The sequence below is a fragment of the Malurus melanocephalus genome, unplaced genomic scaffold (assembly GCF_030028575.1).
Source record: "Malurus melanocephalus ecotype Western Australia unplaced genomic scaffold, MMel_1.1 scaffold_299, whole genome shotgun sequence".
Classification (NCBI taxonomy): domain Eukaryota; kingdom Metazoa; phylum Chordata; class Aves; order Passeriformes; family Maluridae; genus Malurus; species Malurus melanocephalus.
This window is the reverse complement of record NW_026623531.1, coordinates 698,275-704,407: the sequence shown is the minus strand read 5'-3', so window position 1 is coordinate 704,407 and position 6,133 is coordinate 698,275. Positions and strand designations below refer to the sequence as shown.

Here is a 6,133-nt window from a genome sequence, read left to right as displayed (position 1 = left end):
AAAGCTGTGAGAAGTCTCATGAATTCAGTATTAATCTAGGGAAAAGAAATTAGGTGGAGCACAGAGAAGGAAAAAAAGTAGAGCTACAAAGACCAAAAAGTAATGAAAGAATACTTGCATTTTGATCAAGACAGACCAAAGAAACTATATGTACTGCTTTTAAAGACACATATTTTCTCAAACTTTATTACATTGGGACATTACATGTCCCATCCTCAGTATCTGCAAGATACTTTGTATCAGATCTGTATATTGGACACACCACTTGGACATTAAAAGGTGGCAAGAGAAAATTCTCCTATCCAACCTTGGCCTTTTCAAATGCAAGCTTGTCTCATAGATAGCAACTTCTTTTCCATTTTTTACTACCTCCTAAACTTGTTATCTTGCTTCATTTCCCATTTTCACTCTTTTTACACCTTCTGATTTGTTAGTTCCTAGACCTGCAAACCCCTTTCTCCAGTTGCCACCACCTCAGAAATCAGTTCTCCTTCAAATACTTCTCACCCTTCCTCCTATAAGCAGTTGTGCTGTGTATTATTATCTAGGCAGCATTGAGACTGGTGACTCTACAGTGCAAAGAACAGGTCTTATTTATGTTTGTGAATCCTTCTCTAACTTTATGCTGTTGTATAAATGTTTAATAGGTACTAATGCATTTGCTGGAACAAGCTGTGTGCTAATACTCAGTGGACTGTTTGGATACAATCCTTGCTGACTGTCAGAAGCTTCTGGAATTAAAAAAAAAGCAGTTTTTTTGTGACACTGCAGTTTCAAAGCTAAAGGATGCAACAGTTGAAGTAGTCTAATGAACCACTGTAGTAATGGAAATGGCTTTATCTACTCTTACCTTTTTATCTTACTCTTTATCTTACTCTTACTCTTTTCTCTTATGTTTGAAACAGGATAGAGTTTGAAAGCTTTGCACTATGTGAGGTTGCATTCAGCTACAGCCACTGTACCTTATCTCCTCTATGTTATCTATCTCCAGACCCACAAGGTCACAACATTTTAAAYAAATCTTTGCTTTCTCCTTAATGTTGGTTCTGAGAATGGCTCTGTCTTCTTTTCACACTGGTCTTGGCATGATTTTCCTCTGGGCTTGACTGTATCATGTCCTGTGCAGAATTAACTGTGAAACAGAAACCCCAGTGGCAGATCAGATGCGTAGTTTTTATTTCAGACCTAACAGAAGCTGAATTCACCCCCCAGAAGCAGCAATTGCTCAAACAAACAGGGAATGTATGATGCCTTGGCCTCAGGGMCAATGAATGRTGATGCTAATGGAGCAAATCCAACAAGGACAGCAGGAGTGTCAGGTCTTCATGTCATCAAGTCCCATGCTAACATTCACAGAGACAAACAAACCACATCACAAATTTCCACAGTTTGTATGAACAGAAAACTTTGGGGTTTGTTGTTTCTGTATCAGGTGATACAGATAATGTAATGGTGAGACTGGTGATGACAAGTCTTATCCCATAATCTTAACGATTTGTGCCCTGTTGCCATGAAATCCAAGCATATAAAGAATCACTGTTATGGYGTGGTTTGTAGGGGCGCTAAAATGAGGAGTGTTGGATGGTGCCCATCCAACCATCCATGTCCAACTCTGCATCCAAAGATCAGGTTCTGTTTCCTATTAAGTTTAATACACTTTGAATAACAATACTCTTCATGTCTTAGCCTTGAAAGAGATTTGACCAAGAGATGAATTGAGAARATTTTCCCAACTGGCAGTGTGCATTAGGAAAGAAAAAGAGCTGCATATGGTGGAAGCATGTACAAGCAAAAGACAGCTCTATTAGGAAAAATCCTGTAATAATGAAATCTATTGGCCTTATACTGTTTCCTCTGTGACAAAAGATTGTAGTGTGCCACCACTACAATCTTTAAAAAGAGACTGGACCAAGAAGTACAAAATTACATTGCAAGGGCAGAGCTCTATCAGCATGGCAGTAGAACAGATGAGTTAATAACTGTCTTTTCCCTCTGCTCAGGATTTCAGTACAGGATTTCAGTACAGGATTTCAGTCAACATCTATTTACCTCCAACTCTATTTCAGAGTTCAGATTTGGTGTAAATTATGATCTGCCTGGGAGGATAGGTGTGCATGATTCATCAAGTGATGATTATTACAGACCTGAAGGAAGGGGCAGRGCTGTTTGGTGCAAATGAGTCAGGGACTTATGGTCTTTCAGAAAAGTCCAGAACAGAAAYACTGCCCCTATATGACTGAAAGCTGAACTCTTTGTAGGCATTCCCACTCAGCTGCAAATGTTCAGCCCTTGTGTCAAAACACATCCCCAAGCTCTCTACCTGCTTTAACTGGTGTTAGAAACACTTCCCCTGAAGATGTAATTATGTTCATGAACTTTCCAGTTCATCAAATATCAGAGCTCACATGTGAGATTTTCACAGGAGAATGTAAATCTTTTGGTGAAGCCCTCATTGTTTGAGGAACATTATTTTCAAATGAAATTAACTGTTGCATCAAGAGCTGGACAAGAAGTACAATGCCTTTGTGCTTAATGCAAATTTACTTGAAACAGAAGCAGAAGAGATCTGCTTGCTGTTTTACATTGCCTCTAAAGAAAACAGTTTCAAGTACCCAAATAAATATCAAAAGAATATGAAACCGAGCAATTAATCTTACATGAGCATTCAGACTCATAGCTTGTAGGAACTATGAACCTGCAGCTCAAAGTATGCCCTCCACCCATGAATTAGTTCCGTCAAGGAATCCAGACCTAATTCACAACAATGTATTTCTGTAGAAGCCATAAAACTGCTTTCATGGATGTTTGCTTTGTCTCTGGTTCCTTTAAAATGTAACCAGTTTGGACTCAGATATGATTAGACTAATTTGCATYCATTCTCATATGAACACATTTATGATGCCTTGTATATTCACAGAAGAATCATATCGTCAAAAGGTTTGATTCAGTGATGAACTGATAAGCCTTTGTGACTAAAAAGCCCTTAAAATTGCAGTCAAGCTAGGCTTTTAGATTGAAAAATAATAAATAAATCCATTTGGAGACAAAGGCCTATTGTATACCAGTCTTCCAGGAAAACCCATGGGTGGCTGAGAATTACTTGGGAAAACTTTGCGGAAATGAATTCCGACTCATTCTCAGTTCTTTCTTCCACACTGAAAAGAGGGGTCTATGAAGGCAGCAAAGCATTGGTGACTTCACACAAGGTCAGGGAATATCTGGCTTTGCAATGCAGAGCTGGAAAATGTTCATGTTTCCTGCAACACTGGAAAAAAGAACAAGCACCTTCCTTGCCTATGGCTYATTGAGAACCTGAGCCACCACTAGCTCCAGCTGCGAGAGGGTGGTGTGTGCTTAGAAGGCAYAGTGGGGAGTAAAAATTGCAGTCAAAGCTTATGTGGTACCATAGTTCAAAGGAACCACTTCCCACCCTCTGTTCAAAAGGAAGAAAAACAAACCAAAAAAACCACCAAACCCAAAAAAGAGTCCCAATGCTCCTCATCATATATTGCTTTCTGTTACTAGGCAGGCACTGTCAAGCTGACATGCACAGTTAATTGGAAATCAGAACTTTACTTGGGAATTTTGCTTTTTTTTACATATATAAAAATTAATCACTAGGCTACATGGTTTCTTTACATTCATTCATTAAAAAGAAATGTCATGCTATACTATGGGCTTTTACAGCGACATTTATAGAAAAATACTATTCTTTCCTCTGAACTCCACAATCATATGTTAATAATTATCACCACAAAAGCTATTGCAATTCTTCCAAGTTACACAACAAACTAGACAGCAAGGACAGCTTTGAACCTTTGAACATCGGGTTCTTATTTACCATGTTATCCTATTTTTAGGTCAAAACTTAACACATCTGCTGAAACCACTTTCTCTTTGTCAGGCAGTTCTCAGGGTAAAACTCCTTCAGGTACCAAGCTGCTGAGGAGAAGCAGTAGAGTCTTGATTCAGTGCCCAACTAGAAATCTAGACATTCTTACAGAGACCTAGGCAGATTTCCAGACTTGGCAAGGGAAGGAGACAGTGCCTCCCTTATGCCACTTTTTTGCTCAGTAGYTGGARTATAATATGAGGAATCATTAAYTAACAGACACTTTGAAATCAGTGTACACCTGCTATTAAAAAGCTCTGTTCTTGTTCTTGAGCCACTGAAACACCTATTACCAGGCAGCCCAAACTGGGACACTACTTGCAAAAAAGTACTTGCAACAGAGCAGGATGGTCACTGTGGTGTGCATTAACCTGAATTCTCAAGCTTAATTCTTATTCTATGCAACTCTCTGGAGAAGACCTTTGTATGGTGTTTCAAATATTGCATTCAAAAATCAAGGAAGTAGTTGTCTCCTGCCAATAGATTTKAATCTCTTTCCTGGAAATTTCCATAGTACAATTTGGATGAACACAGAGGAGAGTAACAGTGTGTAACRTACACTTACATACCTTTAGCAAAGCTTGGAGATAAAGAAGCTGCAGCTCTACAGGTATGTTCTGGACTCCTGGAAAGGAAAAAAAAAACCAAAAAACCCAGTAAGTATTATAGAATACAATAATCTAAAGCATCTGTTAGAAAAAAATGAACAATAAAATGCTCTCTCAGTTTAAAATAAAAGAAACCACCACCCTGGGATAAGCAAGAATATTTGACAATTATTTCTAGCCCATCCATTTCAACTACCTTTGTTATCTTTTAAAGCTAAAAGTCACCATTTTTCTATGAATCAGCTTTTATAAGATAAGAACCTCCATGTCTATATGAAACCCAAGGAAACATCATGTGTGTTTATCATTCTGTAAAGARAAGCTGTGCCAAACTTCTGCAACACCTACATTGACTGCTGAAATCCAGAGAAGTGAATGTGCTGCTGTTAGCATTTGGAGACAAGAATATATTTTGATATAATACATTAGATACAGACTCACTTGGTGTCAAGAAAGTGCTGGATCCCACAGCATGTTGAAATAGAGACAAACATGAAAATACTCTGCAYGCAACTTATGCAGAGTAACTTCTACTCATCATATCTGTGTTTTTTCAAGAGTGTTCTAAACTTTCTAAAAATACCACAGAAGTTTGCAAATAGCTAAATTCTCTTAGCTTGCCACATAAATGACAGCTTGATTGATGTATATGAATGTTCTAATACTACTTTTGCTATGTTGTGTTTAATACAAAGTTATGTGAGAGGCAGGACTAGTAAGAAGTTCTCATACGTGAAGAAATCCACTTCAGAACTTTGGCCATTACCATTTAGTCAGGTGCCTTCTTACTTGCCAAGGAGACAGCCTGTGGCTACCTGTATGCAGAGATACACTGGGTGTRCCACTGGTYTGGTGGAAGGTGTCCCTGCTCCTGGTGTGGGGTTCAGAACCAGGAAATCTTCAAGGTCCCTTCCAACCCAAATCATTCTAGGATTCTAATATTTTCTAGCCTACTGATCCTTTTTCAAACCACAAGACTTATGGATGTGTTGAGATGTTCTTGTTGGTACTCCAGTCAGTGAAAATTTTTTTCCTCTCTGTCACGGTGTTGCTCTGGGAGGTAAAATGCCCTTCAAATTTCCTACCTCTTTCTGCCTCTCAGAAAGCAACTGGCCTCACTGCTTGCTGGAAACCAGAAGGACTGGAGCTAGGGACACCTCATCTCTCTTCATTTTATCTCCTCAGTTTCTGATCCTCATTTTCCTCAAGAATCCACCACTCTGGATAGTGTAATCCACAGCCATGCCACACCACTGGGCCACCAGTCAGGTGTCACGCGGTATCACAGACACACCAAAGCTCCTTTCACCAGCACACATTCTGCCTCCACGCCTATCCTGATTCTGCCTTCCTGTGTCATTCAACTCTTCATTTCTCACTTACTGTTTGTAAAGTGGGAAGAGTAACCCTACTGTACCCAAACCAAYATGCTGCCCCCCTAGAGAAGAACTATAATAAAGAGGCGCACTACCAATGGCACGACTGTATTTTCCATTTATGTCCTATACTTACATTGGATCAAACCTATCCAACATCTATCTTATGCTCTAATGCCAGTACAGTTTATTTCACCCTTCCCCCCCCCCCCCCCCCCCCCATATTAATTTATGAGAGGCAAATGTTGACTACAGGT

General features: G+C 39.3%; 1 protein-coding gene across 1 annotated transcript in view; it reads right to left on the bottom strand.

The window, feature by feature from the left end:
• Positions 1 to 6,133, bottom strand: part of SORBS1 (sorbin and SH3 domain containing 1) — a 158,892-nt gene that overhangs the window by 116,349 nt on the left and 36,410 nt on the right. Inside the window, exon 2 of the mRNA XM_057377070.1 lies at positions 4,462 to 4,517. The gene's annotated coding sequence lies outside the window, so the exon portion shown is untranslated. The remainder of the gene's footprint in view (positions 1 to 4,461; positions 4,518 to 6,133) is intronic.